General features: G+C 35.1%; 1 protein-coding gene across 1 annotated transcript in view; it reads left to right on the top strand.

Moving 5' to 3' along the window:
• The window catches only part of LOC125856363 (probable xyloglucan endotransglucosylase/hydrolase protein 28), a 265,879-nt gene that overhangs the window by 232,753 nt on the left and 12,851 nt on the right, over positions 1 to 20,275 (top strand). The window lies entirely within an intron of this gene.

The raw sequence follows: 20,275 nt of genomic DNA, 5'->3' as shown, positions 1-20,275 counted from the left end.
CAACTTATGGATGGCATATAATAAGAAAGATAGTAAATATTTTATTGCCTCACTAAATGCATTATGCCAATATTTTACAGACAGAAGTAGAGAGAACAAATTTAAATATTATGTTGTCATACATGGAAAAACTAATGGCATATTTCAGACATGGATTGTAACATCCGACAATTTGAAGTGGCTTTGAAGAAGATTGAAATTGGAAAGTAGTCATTTTTGGAAAAAATTAGAATCTGGAAATTTGGTTAAGTATGGGAAGAAGTGAGTTTTTTGCCAACTTTGAGTAGTCGTAACTCCTAGCTCAGGATGAGTTAGGAGTAGTTCCAGTTATGGTTGCGAAGCTCGTGGAATGACCTTTTCAACGCCACCGAGTTTGCTCGATTCCGAGTTCGTATGACGGAGTTATGCCCTTTGGAAGTTGGGCAGTTGGAAGGGTGATCCGTCCGGAAATTTAAGGGCATTTTAGTCTTTTCACAAATCATTTCTTTTGAGCTTGTATTGTTGTATTAGGCTGATCTTTGGATCATTTTGTCCCTTTTTGAAAGAGAAAGAGTTGGGGTTCTTGAGAGTGAAGAAGAGAAGAAGAAGAGGAGAAGGAGAAGAAGAAGAGAAGAAAGAGGAGATCAACAAGATTCGTCAAGATCATTGTGGATTTTCGTCGGGGGTGATCCCTATCAAGGTATGTGAGTTCTTTGTGTGGGTTGATCCTTTCCCCCACACACACACACTAAGCTTATTTTATGATTTGAGAAAAGATTGGAATTTGTTGTTGAAGTTGTTGAAGTTATTGTTCGTTGTGAGACATGATTGGGTTGTGTATTTAAGTTGAAATTATATTGTATGTTGAGGGAATTATGATTCTAAGAGTATGACCCTTTTGAAGCTGATTCACCAGCAAATTTTCAGCAATTTTGGCTATCGATTCCCATCGATGGGCGTGACCTACGGACCGTAGATCGATTGACGGTCCGTACTGGTCAACCGTCAATCGAGACAGAAGCAGGGCTTTTTGGGGCATCGATCTACGGGCACGACCTACGGTCCGTAACCCGACCTACGGACCGTAAGTCCGAACCGTAGGTCAACACTTAGTCATTTTCTTTTAACTGAATCCTGGGGAAGTCTCTGACGTGATCTACGGACCTGCAGGACGGACCGTAAGTCCATCTACGGTCCGTCGATGGCATCCGTAAATGCCATCTGTGTCACCAGAAATCTGAAGTCTTAGTCAAGTTTCCCCCATTCCTTCTCACTTTTTCATGCATGTTCTCAAGTATTATACCTATGTTGTATAGTTGTTCCGGCATTCCAAAGTACTTCTAAGCATTCAAGAATCTCTCCATAACATGTGATCGAACACCTTGAATTCATAATTCCGTTTTCAAGGAAAGATAGTTCCCAAGTCAAGTGAAGTCAAGCTTAGAAGCAAGCAAGTCCTTAAGGTTTTCCAAGAGCCTTCATTGAACGTTTTAACTTCATTTTAAGGCTCAAGTTTTAAGTTAAGTATTGAGTTTCATGTTAAGTTAAGAGTTTCATGTTAAGTAAAGAGTTTAAAGTTGAGTTCTTTTCTCAAAGGTATTAGGGAACTATGTATTCCCAAAGAAGTTTTAAAGAAATGTTTTTACATTTAAACAAGGTTGGAAACTGAGATTTCCAAAAGAGCGTTCGGGCTAGTTTTTGAGTAATTATCTCATATCAGCAGGAAGAAATGTGTTTTAAAAACATAAGAGCCAGTACATTTTTGGGAGTAGTATCGAGCACCGAATTGGGGGAGCGTTCAAAGAACCCACAGCCCCCATAGAACCATGTTAGCCACCATGGGTAGAAAAGGATCATACTTTTTAGATGAATCCTTTTCAGATTAGACTAGTGGATCCATTAGGCAGTTCAGGTCTTATACCTTTGGCCGGGTATAAGATGCTCTGGCAGCGTGAGGTCGATCGCTNAGTTATTGTATTTTATACATAGAAATTATTGTATTTTTATATACATCAGTTCATTGCATTTCTATGTACATTTCAGGCTTATTGTATCCTTGTATACACACAGAGTTTATAGCATGTTTTAAACAGTCTTTCTTTATATCGCACTTGTTTTAAATTGCCTTATATTGAAAGAAGTCAGTCAGGTTGAGTTGAGTTGAGCCAGGTAAGCTATTCAGTTTTCTTCCAGATTTTCATTCTAGCCTTTGTTGCTTAGTTTTCCAGCTCGCATACTCGTACATTCCATGTACTGATGCCAGTTGGCCTGCATCGTTTGATGATGCAGATTCAGGTACCCCGGATCAGCATCCTGCACGTCGTTGATCCAGCTGAGCACTCCAGAGTCAGTGGTGAGCCTCCTTGCATTTCGGAGGGACTCAATTATTTTGTGTTCTTAGTTTTCTTTTGTTTTATTAGGATGTTGTGGGGTCTGTCCCAACATCCATCTCAGTATTTTAGAGGCTTCATAGACAGACAGTCAGTCAGCTAGTTTCGAGTCTCTTACCTATGTATATATGTAAATACTCTATTTTGAGACCGAGGTGCCTTTATGGCCAGATTTGTATCAGTTAAGTTGTCTTATGATTTTTGCCTTGCATGAAGTTTTTGTTGAGTTAGGTTTCCGCTGAGTAAAGAAAGCCAGGCCAAGGGTTCGCTTGGGGCCAGCAATGGTCTCCGAGTGCCGGTCCCGCCCAGGGTGTAGGCTCGGGGCGTGACATGGATAGAAGTACTAGACTCCATAAATGGGGTTAAAACCCCTCTTTTTAAAGGTTTTAATGATTTTACTGAAGCGTTAGATTATGCAAGAGGGATACTTGGTCCAAATTACTATATCTCTCCAGCCCTCAGACACAATCCACAAAAGACCCTGCAATATAACATCCAAAAAGACATAGATAAAATAATTTTTTGTGACCACTGCTCCTCCATGACAGAAGCCATTAAAAGATTAAATGGAAAAGTTGAGACGTTACTCTAAGAAAATGCCAGATTTATGGAATAGATAAAATTACTCAAAGGCAAGGATTCCTCTCACAAGGTGCAGACAGATACACAGACTCCAGAACTGAGTTATCCATCTCAAGATAAAATGGATGAGAAGGGTGTGCATTCCCCAACGAATGCAATAAGATCCACCGTATCGAATGATAAAGATACGGCTAGTCCAGTTCAAACGGTAGCCGGTAAAGACATCTCAAATCCTTTTATGCCTGTCACTTTGCCAAAAAGTAAAGATGAAAGCTCTTCATTAAGACGAAGACTACCTAGATCATTTTCTCAAGCAGATACACTAAAAAAGAAAATTATGCTCCACAAAAAGAAAAAAAAAAAGATAAAATAGAGAGCATAATAAAACAGACTTTAGAAAGATTTTTTCAAAAAGAACAAGATAAACATGTAATAGCTACAAGAAATCTTGATCCAAGTGAAGATAGACTGGTACCAGATGCCGAAAGAAAAAATACAGGTTCAAGGAGAGAAAGTTCAGGTAATAATATAACCAGTTCAGGAGAAGACGACTATGGAGAACATTCATATTATCAAGATGCTCAAAATCCTAATGACATTGATCATTCCGGAATGAGTTTTGATTCCGAGGCTTTGCACAATCTTGATATCTAAAGACAAACTCAAGAAGACAAACAAGAGAAGACAAACAAGATGAAGACAATAGAATAAAGTAGGAATAAAAGTGTGCCATGTGGGTATGCCCACATTTGTCGTGTGAGTGCTTACTTTATCACTATCATCTAAAGAGGAAAAAACTGATAAGCACGCGTTTAAGTTAGTATAAGTTAGTATCACGCGTATAAGTTAGTATAAGTTAGTATCACGTGTATAAGTTAGTGTCAAATAAGTGACAAATAAGACATGTGACGATGGGGCCCAATGTGTACCTGACATATATTATTTGATCTTATCTCTTCTATCGTATCTTTAGAGTGTTGGCCAATTTTAGGCCGTTAAGTTTTCTTGAGTGTTGGCAAATTTTAGGCTATTAATTTTCTTCTACTTTTACTCCTCTACCCCTATAAAAGAGAGCCCTCCTCAAGAGAAGAAGGTAAGAAAGAGAACACACAAGATATTCCCCTTCTCAATGTTCCAGAAAATCTTGTAATATAAAGTTTGTAAAACGTTTTAATTTTAGCTTGTAAGAATCAGTCGGGGTTCCCAAAAGGGAAACCTCTCTCTGTCCTTGTCATGTAAGTCTCCTATGATTTCCTATATTTTTCCCTAAAAATATGTTATCTATGTAAATTATGTTTGTTTTGCAAAAATATTAATATGCAATTATATAATGAACTACCCTTAGTATATGGTTAAACTCTTAACTTCTTGATAACAACGATGGATTAACTTATAAATTCCTAGGATGTTGAAAGGCATTAAAAAGTTCGCAGTTATTAAAGGACACCGTGATTGCCATCTCCAGGGTGGGGTTAAATACGAAGCTATCAAGAACACAGGTTAAGAGAGAGATATGAACAGGGTAGGATTTTTAAAAAAAAGGAAAAAAGGGAAAAATATAGTGAAAATTCCGAGATAAACATGATATGACACAGCGTGAGAGGGAGTACTGAGTAGGATTTAACTCAATTTGCATAATTTAAGCTATTTTTTAACATCTTTAATTCGCCCATCTATTACCATATAATTTTATATTTGTCTTTTACTTGTTTTACTGTCTTTCATTGTTTTACTGCCTTACTGCTTTTATTTTATTTGCCTTTTATTTTGTTTTACTGCCTTTCATTAGTTTACTACCTTACTGTTTTTAGTTTATTTGCCTTTTATTGCATTTTAGTTTATTTGCCTTTTACTGCCTTTTATTTGCCTTTTACTGCCTTACTGCTTTTAATTTATTTGCCTTTTATTTGGTATCAGAGCAAGAAGTTTTTGGGAAATTACCTTTAAATGAGAAGATCTTTACGCAGTACTCAGATACATATAGAGACAAGAAGAAAGTTGGAAAACCTATATTTAGAATATACGAGACTACATAGTACTAGAGAAGACAATATAAGATTAGATCATTTGATAGATATAATATCTAGATTAGAATATAAATTCATCACCCAGCTAAAATCCAGATAGAGACAGTTTTAATATATGAAAAAACACCCTTTTGCAAACCAATTAAGATTAAGATATTGGTACTTATATAGAGAATTACAGATAAAATTAGAGTGGTTAAAACTAAAAAAAGCATTAAGTCTATATTTAAAAGTACTAGAAACCAGAGACTTAGTAGACAGACTTTGTAATCACGGAGGTTTATACTCGTCAAATAGACCAACATTAATCAATCCAGAATTATTAAGTGCGATTAAGTGGGAGTTACATAGCATAGTCAGTGATATCCAATCTGCTAGTAATCGGATAAGACTCCAAAAGAAGCGCATTAGGGAAATTGATATTCCTCTAGGATAAATAGAAACTATAGATCCATTAAAACATCTAGAATACTTAGACTTAAGAATATATTTGGAAAAGAAATATAGAATATTAAAAGAAAATACGGTAATTAAGTGCAACTTTAGCCAAGGAGAACACCTTCTACATTCTGAAGATAAGCAATATAATACTATAATAGATCTTATAATAAACTTTAGCGAGAAAACGCAGGAACAAGATAAGAATATAGTAAGACTACTAGAAATAATAGAAAGAACGCAAAGTAGACATAAAAAGATACTAGAAAAATTGGAACAGAACTTTGATTTCTTAAAATCACAAGAACTAGAAATAGATAGAAAAATTCAATACTTAAACAATAAATTTAATGTAGAACAAATACCTACAAAAGTAGAAATAGAAAAGCTAATAAAGATCATAACAGAAAAGCCTAAAGAATTAGAAATAAGAACAACAGAATTAGTTGGAAAAATTACAAAGCAAGGAGAAATAATAACTACCGAAGTTAGTGAATTAAAAAAGACAATACAAAGACTAGAAGAAAAACTCCTTTCATGAACGACTTATGTCAAGATCCATCATACACTAAAGCCCTAAAATATACAGATAGTATTCAACCAGATCCGCAAGGATTGTCTGATCACCAACCTGCAAGTAAATCAGATCAAGTAATCATTAAACAAACTGATACCATAATAGCACTACTGTTAGAATTAAATAAAAAATTAGACAAAATAATAAAAGAAAAAGAAGCTCTAGAAGAACAACCTAATAACACTGAAATAGAAGTATTAATAACCCAATTAAAAAAAATTGAAATCACTCCACATAAAGAAAGACCAATAACAGCTAAAAGACCTCAAAAATGGACTTTCTTTCAGGTAGAAGAACAACAGTCAAAGAAAGACCACGAGTAAGCTTTTCTGATAATAGACTAGGAAACAGCCTCATATCATGAATATTAAACAAACAAGAGGATAAACAAATCCAGGAGTTAAACCAAGTAATAGATATAGATAAAGACATAAAAATATTCCAACAAAATCAGTTGAACCTACTCAACCCAAAGATATTATACTCTACAGGATATTTCACGAGAAATAATCAGCTATACAGACATTATAGAGAAGAACAAATTTCTGCTACAGGAAAGGAAATAGCTACGATGAATCTAATAAACCCAGAATCCCTTAGGGGAATAGTACATAACAGACTGACATTAATGCCTATGGGGTTAATAGTAGTAGGATTGAAAGGATTAACCAGAAAAAATCTAGGAACTAAAGTATTAATAGTAATATACGATGATAGGTGGTCTGATTTAAAAACAATCCATTATAGGATTAACAGAAGTAGATATGACCAATAATTGAGGAATATTTTATCTTAGCCCTGATTTTATGATTAATTTAGAAGAATTCGGAAAACACATAAAAATAGGAATACAGACTAAAGGCTACGAAGAGATGAGTAGCGGGAATAACCTACTTATGTGTGTAGGTTTCATTGGAAAAATTGCATCAAGTAGTAATACAAGGTTTAAACTAAAAGTAGAAGATGCAGTGGAAGTAATGGGAAACAAAGGCATAAAGCTAATAAAACCAATAAAAATAAACCCAGAAGAATATGCAGGATTAGAATGGAACCTAGAACAATTTAATAAAAAGGAAGTACTCACACCTGAATCTCATCTAATGTACACTAATACAAAAGGAGAAACATCTATAAGATTTACAAACTATGGTTACTCTAACCAAACAAACATAGAAGATGAAATAGAGGTAGAAACAAAAAAAGAATTCATGAACATAGAAATAATACAAGAAGGATATGAAGTAGATGAGGCTTTACAAGAAGCAGAAAGAAGATATAGAGATAATAAAAATATAACGTTTAAATGTAAAGGGTGTAGGACAGGAAATATGGGTATAGCAGAAGTAGAAAGACATTTTAAAACATGCAAGTTTCGAACAGATAATTTGGGATATAGAGAAGACTATAATAACCAAGAAAAATTGGAAAGTCAAGACAAGATAATAGATAGTATATATGATAGTGAAGATGAAATAGAAAGCAATTCTATCATCAGTCAAAAAGAACTTATGGAATCTACTAGTTCAAGTGCTAGTCCATTCCAAAGAACTTCCCAACCCCATACTATAGATACAAACACCGGAAATGTACCAAGAAGAAGAGTTTTTAGAGTAAATCCCGACACGGTAACAGAAAATGTAAGACCAATGGGTAGACGAATGCCTATAGAGGAACCTATCAGGTTACAAGAAGGGGAAAATAAAGGGAAAATATTAAACATAGCTGCACATGATCCGCAAATGTGGAATGCAGTAATAGACCTATGGAAAGGAATAGTGGTCGCAGACTATATAAAAACATACCAAGATGCAGACGCAGAGACAATGTATAAATATATGGAAACTTTTCTAGGAGAATCTGCAAAAGCCTTATGGGAAGCATATAAATCCAACTTCCCACAAGAATTTCAAGCCTTAGTGAATATGGGAGAAAATCCATACAATTTTACAAATAAGATACATAGTCTACTTACAGGAGAAGACCCAAATAGTGGGTTAGTAGTATTACAAAGAAATGCTTTAATAAAATTAGCACAATTAAACATTACAAGTTGGTTCCACATCAAAAACTTTCTTAAAGATTACTATTATTATTGTACCATAAGTGGAAATTCTTTTGATGAAGAATTAGGGAAGAAGTTATTTAATAAATTACCAGGAGCTCTAGGTAGAGAAATAGAAGAAAGATGGTATAAAAGAGACGGAGTAATACAAAACCCAAATGGTAAATGGTCAATAGGACACAAAGTACAACATATAATGGAAATATTAACAGAAAAATGTACAAATATACAAATACAAAAACAACTTAAGCAAAATGAGATGAGTTTCTGTAAAAATGCTATATATACAACCCAAAGTTATGATAAAGAACAAAGTAAACCAAGGAAAAGATATAAGAAACGCCGACCTTACTATGATCAATATAGTAATAGAAGATATGACCAGCAATATAATAATAAACGGTACTATCTAAGAAGATCTTCAGCTAAGAAGCCCTATCTAAATAAAGATTGACATGTTAGAAAATATAGAAATGATAGGAATTATAAAAATAAATTAGAATGTTTCACATGTGGAAGTATAGAACACTTAGCAAATGTATGTCCTAAAAGAAATAACAATAGAACTAGAAATTCACAATTGATAGAAGATTTTCAAGAAACTCTAATTAATGTAGACGAATATATGTCGGATAATGAGAGCATATATTCAGTAGTAAGTGTAGACATCGCAGAACAAACCCGGTCTGACGATTCAAATTCAGATAATGAAGAATTAATAAATGAAATAGGTTTAGAATTAAAGGACCCAAATCTAGAAGAATTACAACTAAGTACAATGATGAATATTTCACAAGAATGTAATTATGAGTTCAAAAGAAATAAAGGAATAGATAGCAATCAATGTATTTTATGTAAATGGTATCCAAGTAGAGATAAAAGGGCAAAATGTAAATTTTGCTATGCTGAAGGATGTATCACATGCATAGAAAATTTATTAAAAATTAAAGTAAAAGAAGGGTATGAAAATAAAGAAGCAAGAAATGATATAATAAACCTAATAATAATAACATTAGAAAGTAGAATGAATGAACTAGAACAAAAGGTAATGTTGCTAGAAAAAGGAAAGCAAAAACTTGAAGAAAGTAGGACAGAATCAGTACAAAGAACAGACGAATGGGGGATGTGCCAAACATCAACCCCAGAAGCAGAACTAATGAATATGGAAACAATAGTAAATCATTATGAAAATTTAATATGTAACGAAGATAAAAAATTTACTACAGTCAAAGTATTGGCTAGACTTAAAATAAAAGATATAGAATTAGAAACCTTAACATTAGTCGATACAGGATGTACAAGAAGTATAATAAACAAAAAGATTCTACCACAAAAATTAATAAAAACTTTGGATAAGCCAATAGCAGCAATGCAAATGGACGGAACTTATAATACCTATCAACATTATATAGGAAAGACACATGTAAGTTTCATAAACACATGTAATGAATTTTATAAATCAATGTATACCCTTGACAGAATATGGGTACGAGACCTTAACATAAATGTAGATTTTGTATTAGGATTAAAATTTATGATACAAAACAATGGAGGAACGTTGATTACAAGAGATGGGGTAATATTTTTTAAAAATCTAACTTATACTCCAGCACAAACTAGCAATTTTGAAACAAAAGGAAGACAAGCTAGCATAACAGATAATGACACCTCACAAAAATGTTGTAAAGACTGCAAAAATAAAAACCAATGTTGTAAAGACCTAGAACATAAAGAACAATACGAAGAAGAAGAAGAAGAATATGATATAAGAGAAAAAGATTATACTTTGATAGAAGTAGAAATGAATTCTATAATTTTCAAACAAGAATATATTTGAAATGATGACAAAAAGAATTAAAAACCATTATCTCTAAATGAGAAAAACTCATCTTGTGCTTTGCTAATTCAATGATAGTGAGTCTTCTTCTTCTTTTTTTTTTTTTTTTTTTTGCATCCCATTAATTCTTTTATCCTCAGATTCATTATTTTGTGTTGAGACATTATAGGAAGGCAATAATGACAATATGGTGAAAAAATAAAAATAAAAGAAACCTTCTTATAATTAATTCTAGAAAAATATAATTATAACAACAACTACATATTCAGTGAAGTGATCCCACGAATGGAGTCTAGGAAAGGTAGAGTATATATATGCAGACCTTACTACTACCTCGTGTAGATAGAGAAGTTGTTTCCAAAAGACCCTCGATTCAAATACAGAAAATCCAAACATATAGCATCATCATAACAACTAAATAGTGCAAAGCCTACACGAATGGAACAAGAGCAATGCAATAGTGCGATAATCAAAACATTCTAAATAAAATACATACACGGTGATTGATATTAAAATCAAGAACTATGATAATACAGCTAGTACAACGACAAATACCAATAAGCCTAAACCTTCGAAAATTAAGACAGCAACTTCAAATCTACTTACCTTCTGTCATAATCTACAACTTCCACACAATTCTATCTAATGTCATTGATAAATATTGGAGTAAATTGGTTTCCCAATTTGTGATACCAACTTTTTGGGAACTATTCTCTTTGGATCTCCACTTCTTTGCAAGGAAGCAAATTTGCTCCCCCTCTTTTGTGTTAGTCAAATGTATGTAGTAGGATTATGTCAAGATTAAACTAAAAAGATAAAAAAAATTAAATTATAATCATTTAGCCTAGTTCACTAATTTATTGTCCCTTTTTATCCTAGGTCGTATAGCTTCAAAATGTGTTATTAAAATCTTAAATAATTCATAAGGATACAAATAAAACTTGTATTTCTCAGTTTCTCTGTTATAATTTATTTAGTCTCAAAGAGAATGATATATTTTTAGATGTAATCACAATTTAATTTTAAAACATCCCTTTTATCCCTACTATAATGATTTACAACCACAAAACATCTATTATTTATTAAATCTCTTATTGTTATATTTATATATATTAGGAAAAAGGCATAAATTGCTCCCTAAACATGTATCCAAAAGTCACTTACACACTTTAACTAATGGGGCGACCTATTACACACCTTAAGTACATAAAAATGTATTTAATTCCCCCTTCCGTCACCCAACTCAAGGCGCGTCTCACTCCACATAGTTGAGTGCGTCAACACGCTAATAAAGTCATTTTTATTTATTTTTTTAATTAAAAAACCCAATCCAACGGTTATATTCCCATTCTCTTCTTATAACCCACCCACCCGACCCTAATGAAGGAACCCTAATTTTTCACCCAAAAAATCTGGAGCCCAAATTGAATTCAAACATAGTTCAAAATTTCTTATTTTGAATCAAAGGTAACTCTTTTTCACTATTATTCATTCATCTCTTTTCCATTTTGATTCATTCCTCTCTTTTACATTTTGATTTGTTTCTATCTATTTTGTAATTTTTTTGATTCTTTAATTGTTTGATTCACTGTAATTCTTATTAAGGTGCTACAATGGCTCGAAAAAACTTGACTAGGCTCTGTTTGCAAGAGGAAGATCATGAATTGGAAGAGGTGCGATGCAAACATGCATGAATTTGTTTTGCCTTTGCTGACCTCTTGGACCCCAAGAAATCCTAGTAGAAGATATTGGGGTTGTCCTTAATTACTATGGGGTAAGCTAATCTTTTTTAAGAGTTGAATAATTTGTTTTGTTGTTTCAAGAGCCATGGAATGATTCGTTTTGTTTTTTAAGAATGCTAGATCATGCGATTTTTGGCTTTGGAAAGATGATTATATTGATCCAAGATCCAAATTTGTGATTCCCAAGTTGTTGGAAAGAATTGCTGAACTTGAACATAGTGTTGAATCTTCTCGAAAAGTTGAAACTTCAGAAAAGGAAGTCAGCAAGCCTACTAAGTCGATCAAAAATATGGTAAGCAAAATAGATATGAACAAGATAGAGTAAAAAATGGACAATTTCGATGATGATTTGAAGAAGATGAAAGCAGTTGAAAAGGAATGGAAAAACAAATTGGCCAATTGTCCAAGAAAAGGGAGAAACAACTTTGGATTGTTCTATTGTGTGTTTGTATTTTAGGTGTAAGTTTAGTATTTCAAAGAGTATTGTTTCTGAAAGGACAAGGAGATTCAAGGAGATTGTCATGATCTCTTCTTGTACCAAAAATTTGCAATATTGTGTTAAACTTGTAAGGCTTTTGTGTAATGAAAAGATGTTAGTTGAATTTGGTTGTGTAATGAAGTTGCATTTGTGTAATGAAGAATTTGAAAGGCTTCCCGTATCTTAATTTGTCTCATTTATGTTGACAAGTATTTGATTTTGTATTTGGGCATAAACTATACATTTAGTGTTTACAACTATCTGCTCAACTGTCTAAACTATACATTTGTGTAGCCACTGCTAAAGTAGTCACTAATTGCCTTCCATAAACACAGAAACCATCAACTAAAAGAGAAGTAATATTGTTACATAAATAGACATCCATAACTGCATAATCATTAATCAAAATAGAAGTTAATATCTGTCAAAGCAATTACATAATCAAACACCACAAAATAAAATGCAGTCACAGCTGCCAATTCATTGTCTTAAATATAAGAAAACTAAATAGGAACAAAGTGCACGGGATCCCTAAAGTGCATTGCATTGTCTATCAACCAAAAAAACATAATGTCTACATTGCATTACCAACAAAAATCTACCAAAACAAGCTAGATTGCATTAGAACTCTCTTGGCTCAAATGTACAGCCTTAGACCTAGTCTTCATTTGTTTTCTTCCCCTCATCTATTCAAGTTGGCTTCAGGTCATAGCTTGTTTACCTTTTCATTTCACACCACATGTTGGTTTATGCCCAAGATCTCCAGTGACAACTGTTGAAGACTTCACATTTCTAAATCTTTCACTAGGCATTCCAGGTTGTTCAAATGAATATAAATAATCTTAATTTGCGATTAAAGAAAAATTAATAAATGACATTTAAGTATAGAAATAGGAAACTTACATTAATAATAGTAATACCACTTTGTGTGTGCAGTACACCCATTCCAACCATTCTTGTTCTGCTAGCAACACTATCCTAAAAAAAAACAAAATATTCAGTAAAGCAATTTATTTAAAACTTATACATGAAGTAAATAAAGGAAACTATATCACCTTTTCTGTTGAACCCTTTGGTCTACCCCTTCCTCTTCCAGTTGGAGCATTAGGTGTTGCTCTTGGGCCATCAGTTGATGTTGGTGCAATAGCAAGTGTTGCTTTTAGGCCAGCAGGGCCAGAAGGAGGTCTTGAACTTGGTCCAGTAGCAGGTCTTGAACTTGGTCCAGCAGTAAAGCTTGTGCCAGATGCAGGTGCACCAAGATGACACTTTCTTTTATTGTGATCCTTGTTAAGACAAGTGTTGCATGACATCTCAATCCCTCTTTTGGATAATTTTCCTGTTTTACTAGTTTCACCTTGCTCTTTCTTCCTTTTCTTGCCAAGCCTTCCTAGCATCTTCCTAACATGAGGTGGTATCACAGAGATGTTTTGTGATTCTGGCCACATTTTCAGATTCATAACTGCTGAATAAAGTAGTTGTATGTCTTCATGTATGTTTCTCTGTTATACCAATGAGAAATGTAGTTGATTGGGTCCAATTTTCTATGGTGAAGAGTAGCTATTGCATGAGGACATGGTATGTCTTTCAACATCCATGCTCTGCAACTACATGTTTGCCTTTGAATATCTAGAGCATGTCTGTATGGTCCATGAAGTACCTCATACCCTGTATCTTAATTCCATTCAATGCTGCATTTCATAGACTTAGCTGTGTTTTCTTGTAGAACCTTCATTGCCATTGGAGAAATGTCACAGATCCAAGTATTGCAAAACTCTCTCATTTGCCCTATTTTTTTCATCATTTTCACCCTAATTTCTTCAAACATTGTAATTATAGTCTTATGCCTTGCTGCTAATATCCATGAATTGAAACATTCAACCATGTTATTGTCTACAACATCACATTTTGAGGTAAAACTGAAGTAAAACTTGCTCCATCTTTCAGGATTGTAATACAACAAGTGATCAACTATCTTATGGCCCAACCTTTTCATATAACTAATGTTATCCTTTAACTCATCCTCAAAAGTAGACCTTGCACACCTCCAGAAATATTTCTTTCTCTCAATACCTCTCCATCTATTTGACCAGTTAGCAAGAATGTGTCTAGCACACATTCTATGCTCAACATTTGGCAAATGATCAGTTATGGAAATTTCAAGACCCTATAAGAAAATTCAAGACATGAAATTAAGAAACTAAGAAACTAAGACATTCATAAATCAAAAAACCAATAAATATTCTAACCTTTTGCATATCTGATATGATTGTGATGTGTGTACCATCTCCCAACTGAAGATCTTCCTTTAAAAGTTTGACAAACCAAGCCCAAGTAAACTTATTTTCAACTTCAACTACTACCCAAGCCAGTGGCAGCATTTGATTGTTCTCATCCTTACAAACAACAACCAATAATTGACCTTTAGATACTCCCTTTAGAAAACAACAATCCAAACCAATTTACTTCCTACAACCAGCCAAGAAAGACTTCTTCATTGCTCAAAATATATGTAGAAGCCTTGAAACATTTTCCTACCATTTTCAAATGTTTCCTTATGAAGTTTGACTACACATGTACTACTTGGATTAGTTCTTAGCAACTCATCTTTGTATTCCAAAACCCTCTCAAACTCAAGAACATAGTCACCCATTAGCTCCTGCAATACTTTGTTTCTTGCTCTCCTACACATTGTTCTTCCAACATAGAAATCCAATTTTTTTTAATAAGCCCTTGAATCTCAAAGATTCTAATGTCAGGTTGTTCCTTTATCCTTTCACTGTAGTGACTAGATAAGAACTTGCTATTACAAAGCTTGTTCCTATTAGTAAGATCACATTTGTGAACTGGATTGTATGTCTTTACAACAAAATTGTTTGTCCTAGAATCAAAGCTAGCAAATAAGACCCAAGGGCAACCTGTAATATCCGGCAATTTGAAATAACTATAAACAGACTTAGAATTGGAAATAGTCATTTTTGGAAATAATTAAAAATCTGGAAATTTGGCTAAGTATGGAAAAAAGGTGAGTTTTTGGCCAACTTTGATCAGCCATAAATCCTAGATCAGGATGATTTAGGTGTAGTTCCAGTTATTTTTGCGAAGCTTGTGGAATGATCTTTCCAACGCCGCCGAGTTTGCTCGATTCCGAGTTCGTATGAGTGAGTTATCCCCTTTGGAAGTTGGGCAGTTGGAAAGGAAATCCGTCCGGAAATTTTAAGGGCATTTTGGCCTTTTCCCTAATCAATTCTTTTGGTTATATTAAAGTGTTGGACTGATTTTTTAGATCAGTTTGTCCCATTTTAAAAGAGTGAGAGTGAGGGTTTTGAGTGAAGAAGAGAAGAAGAGGAGAAAGAGGAGATCAAGCAAGTTTCCATCGTGGATATCGTCGGGGATGATCCCTACTAGATATGTGAGTTCATAGTGTTGGGTTGATCCTTTCCCCCACACACCAAACTCGTTTTATTTTCAAGAAAAGATTGGTTGTGTTGTTGTTGAAGTTGTTGGTTGTGTTGTTGATGTTGTTGATTGTGTTGTTGAAGTTCTTGTTGATTTGGGACATGATTTGGTTGTGTTTTGAGTTGAATCTCTTGTATGTGGAGGTATTTTTATGATCTTTAGTGTTTGGGGTTGAAACCTTTGAAGTTAGGGTGATTTAGAATTGGAGAAAAGGGGGAGAAAAGTCGGATTTTCTGGAGAAGGGGCTGGCGCGTCGCGTCTGCCAGCGCGCCCCAAAAGGGACTCTGAAGTCCAGCCTTTGGGGCGGCGCGCCTAGCAAAGCGCCAGCAGGCCCCTTCTAAGATTCGAGGGCTGGTGCTCCGCGCCTTGCAGAGCGCCAAGAACATCAAGTTCCCCCATTCTTTTCACACTTTCTCATGCATGTTCCATGATATTGTACCTATGTTTCATAGTTGTTTCTGACACTCCAAAGTACGTCTAAACGTTAAGAACCCATCCATAACATGTGATCAAACACCTTGAATTCATAATCCAATTCAAGGAGAGTTAGTTTCCAAGTCAAGTGAAGTTAGAAGTCAAGTGAAGTTAGAAGTCAAAGTGAAGTTAGAGTCAAGTCAAGCAAAGTTAAGAAGTAAGTCCAAGTGAGTCTTTAAAGCTTTTCAAGAGTCTTTATTGAACGTTTTAACTTCATTTTTAAGACTCAAGTTTCAAGTCAAGTAAAAGGGTATAGAGTTTCAAGTCAAGAAAAAGGGTATAGAGTTTCAAGCCAAGTGAAGAGTCTCAAGTTTCAAGCTAAGTCAAAAGCATAAAGTCGAGTCCATTTCTCCAAAGTTATTAGGGAACTATGTATTTCCCAAAGAAGTTTCTAAATGTTTTTACATTTAAGTAAGAAAGGAACTATGATTCCAAAAGAGCCTTTGGGCTAGTTTTCAAGAAAAAGGGAACATCGATTCCAAGTGAGCCTTTGGGCTAGATTTTGAGCAATTATCTCAAACTAAAGAAAGATGTGTTTTAAAACACTTATGAGCTAAAGTATATTTTTGGGAGTAGTTTTGAGCACCGAGTTGGGGACACGAGTTCATATTAACTCCACACTCCATAAGAACCATGCGGCCAACATGGGATTTAACGGGTCATACTTTTTAGATGATCCCGTAAGTTAAGCTAGTGGATCCACTTAGTAAAGTTAGTTTCCTATATCACGGCCAGGTATAGGATGGTCCTTGGGCAACGTGAGGTAAAACGTTGTACCACCACTAGGGCTCATAGTGGTGGTTGTCGGTTAAAGAATCTCCCACTAAAGTTATATTACTTTTATATAAGTAAAGGTGAGCTTGTTATTGCCTTAATCATTAACGAACTAAGTTGTTTACAATGATTTAAAAGCTTTATATATTGCATGTGTCTTATTGCCTTATATATATTGTGGTCAGTTATTCATGAGTCGTACAGAGCCAAGGTAAGAGTTCATTTGTATTCCTTTCAAGCTTAAGGTTTAGCTTTCCAGCTCGCATACTCATACATTCCATGTACTGATGCCAGTTGGCCTGCATCTTATTATGATGCAGACACAGGTACCCAGGATCAGCATCCAGCACACCGTCGATCCAGCTGAGCACTTCAGAGTCAGTGGTAAGCCTCCTTACTTTTCGGAAGACTCGGTTATTTTGTTCTCTTAGTTTTGTTTTATTAGGATGTTGCGGGATCTATCCCAACATCCATCTCAGTATTATAGAGGCTTCATAGACAGTCAGTCAATTAGTTTTAAGTTTCTCGTCCATGTATATATGTAAATATTCTATTTTGAGACTCGAGTTGCCCTTTTGGGCCAGATTTTTATCAGTTAAGTTGTTTTATGTCTTTGCATGGCATTGAGTTATTCTGTTGAGTTAGGTTTCCGTTGAGTTAAGAAAGTCAGGCCAAGTGTCACGCCCCAAGCCTACACCCTGGGCGGGACCGGCACCCGGAGACCATTTCTGGCCCCAAGCGAACCCTTGGTCTGGCTTACTTAACTCAGCGGAAACCTACCTCAACAGCACAACTCAAACAATGAAAGGTCATAAAACAACCAATTGATGAAATCTGGCCCAAAAGGGCAACTCGAGTCTCAAAATAGATTATTTACATATATACATAGATGAGAGACTCAATACTAACTGACTGACTGTCTATGAAGCCTCTAAAATACTAAGATGGATGTTGGGACAGACCCCGCAACATCCTAATAAAACAAAACTAGAAACACAAAATAACTGAGTCCTCCAGAATGCAAGGAGGCTCACCACTGACTCTGGAGTGCTCAGCTGGATCAACGACGTGTTGGATGCTGATCCAGGGTACCTGCGTCTACATCATAAGAAGATGCAGGCCAACTGGCATCAGTACATGGAATGTATGAGTATGCGAGCTGGAAAACTAAGCAACAACGGCTAGAAGGAAAACTAGAAGAACTGAATAGCTTACCTGGCTCAACTCAACTCGACCTGACTGACTCATTTCAATATAATGCAATTTAAAACAAATGCGATATAAAGAAAGACTGTTTAAAACCTGTTATAAACTCTGTGTGTATACAAAGATACAATAAGCCTGAGATGTATATAGAAATACAAATGAACTGATGTATATAAAAATACAATAATTTATGTGTATGAAAATACAATAACTGATGTGGGAGTTTCTCTAACCAACAACCATCACATGGAGCTATAGTGATGATACAGTGATCGACCTCACGCTGCTAGAGCATCCTATTCCCGGCCAAAGGCATAGGACCTGAACTGCCTAATGGATCCACTAGTCTATCTGGAAAAGGATTCATCTAAAAAGTATGATCTTTTTCTACCCATGGTGGCTAACATGGTTCTATGGGGGCTGTGGGTTCTTTGAACGCTCCCCCAATTCGGTGCTCGATACTACTCCCAAAAATGTACTAGCTCTTATGTTTTTAAAACATATGTCTTCCTGCTGATTGAGATAATTACTCAAAAACTAGCCCGAAGGCTCCTTTTGGAAATCTCAGTTTCCAACCTTGTTTAAATGTAAAAACATTTCTTTAAAACTTCTTTGGGAATACATAGTTCCCTAATAACTTTGAGAAATGAACTCAACTTTAAACTCTTTACTTGACTTGCAACTTGAGCCTTAGAATGAAGTGAAAACGTTCAATAAAGACTCTTGAACAACTTTGAAAACTTGCTTGAACTAATTTCTTAACTTTGCTTGACTTGACTCTAACTTCTCTTTAACTTGATACTAACTCGCCTTGAATTGAATTATGGATTCAAGGTATATAATCACATGTTATGGATGAGTTCTTGACATTTAAACGCAACTTGAAGTGTTGGAAACAACTATGGAACATAGGTACAATACCATGGAACATGCATGAAAGAGTATGAAATGAAAGGGAACACTTGGTGTCCTTGGCGCTCTGCAAGGCGCGGAGCACCAGCCCTTGAAGTTCAGAAGGGTCTTGCTGGCGCTCTGCTAGGCGCGGCGCCCCAAGGGGGAAAGTTCAGAACCCCTTTTGGGAAATGCTGGCAGGCGCGACGCGCCAACCCCTCGCCCAGAAAACTTGACTTTTTCTCCCTCTTTTCTCCAACTCTAAACCTCCTAAACATTAAGGTTTCCAGCCCCAACACTTAGGATCATCAATCTCCTCAACACACAATACAATACAACTCAAAAACCAACCGGAAACATGTCCCAAAACACAAGGGACTTCAACAACAAAAACAACAACACAACCAACAACATCAATAACTCAACCAATCCTTTCTCAATACTAAAAGGAGCTTGGTGTGTGGGGGAAAGGATTAACCCACACTATCAACTCACATACCTCAATAGGGATCACCCCCGACGATTCCCACGACGATCTTTGACGGAAACTCCTTGATCTCCTCTTCTTCTTCTCTTCTTCACTCTCAAACCCTTACTTTCACTCTTTTAAAATGGGATAAAATGATCCACAATCAGCCTAACACCACAATATAACCTCAAATGCCCTTAAATTCTCGGACGGATTTCCCTGCCAACTACCCAACTTCCAAAGGGCATAACTCGCTCATACAAACTTGGAATTGAGCAAACTCGGTGGCATTGGAAAGATCATTCCACGAACTTTGCAACCATAACTGGAACTCCACCTAAATAATCCTGAGCTAGAATTTATGGCTGTTCAAAGTTGGCCAAAAACTCACTTTTTCCATACTTAGCCAAAATTTTCCAGATTTTCAAATTCCTTCCAAAAATGACTATTTCCGATTCTAAGCCTCTTCAAAGCTATTTGAAATTGTCGGATGTTACACCAAGTGTTCGCTTGGGGCCAGCAATGGTCTCCGGGTGCCGGTCCCGCCCAGGGTGTAGGCTCGAGGCGTGACACAACCAACTGTACACCTAACCATTACCCTTGTTGGTTCATTAATATGCATTTCAATTGCAACATGTTCAACAACAACATATTTGGTAACAACAGATTTAAACTCATTAACACTTTCAAATACAAGACCCAATTCCCACACTATTTTTGTGAAGATGCTGTTGACACCCAATTTTGACCCGCCACGATATAAATTAATCATTGAGCTTCTTAAATTCCAAACGGTCTGAAATAATTAAATTTTATAAAGTTCAAAATATTGTTCAAGTTACTTTTAGTTAATTTTGTAATTTTTAGACAATATAATATATATATATATATAT

The sequence above is a fragment of the Solanum stenotomum genome, chromosome 2, assembly GCF_019186545.1.
Source record: "Solanum stenotomum isolate F172 chromosome 2, ASM1918654v1, whole genome shotgun sequence".
NCBI classification, from domain to species: domain Eukaryota; kingdom Viridiplantae; phylum Streptophyta; class Magnoliopsida; order Solanales; family Solanaceae; genus Solanum; species Solanum stenotomum.
Note: the sequence above shows the minus strand (reverse complement) of the source record. Positions and strands in the feature narration are given on the sequence as shown.